We start from the raw sequence: 433 nt of genomic DNA, 5'->3' as shown, positions 1-433 counted from the left end.
CCCCCCCCAAAAAATAGACTTGGTTCACTATCACCATTATAAAGAATGAAAAAAGGCAAATGTATGGTTATCGCGAATCAGTTGACTTTCATGTTGCACTAATATATTGAAATGATAGTTATTGCAACAGTTTTTTTAATAGATGTTAGCAGAGAAAGGAGGATATTCTAAGGTTTCCAAGTCAATGAAAATACAATTGAAATCAAGAACTAAAAAGGTCTAAATCAATATAAGTTAATCTTACATTCTTCTTCTTGCATGATAAGGCCTACTGAGCATGATTGCATGTTTTAGATATTGACGTTAAGATAGAGTAATGATATATTATTTGTTATAGAATATCAAGATAATTCACATATGCTTCATGTGCTGTAATATCATTTAAATCAAAATCTGATACAAAATTAGTTGTACTCTCTAAAAACAAGTGCGA

This window comes from Penaeus monodon, chromosome 19 (assembly GCF_015228065.2).
Source record: "Penaeus monodon isolate SGIC_2016 chromosome 19, NSTDA_Pmon_1, whole genome shotgun sequence".
In the NCBI taxonomy this organism is placed as follows: domain Eukaryota; kingdom Metazoa; phylum Arthropoda; class Malacostraca; order Decapoda; family Penaeidae; genus Penaeus; species Penaeus monodon.
This window is presented reverse-complemented; position numbering follows the sequence as displayed.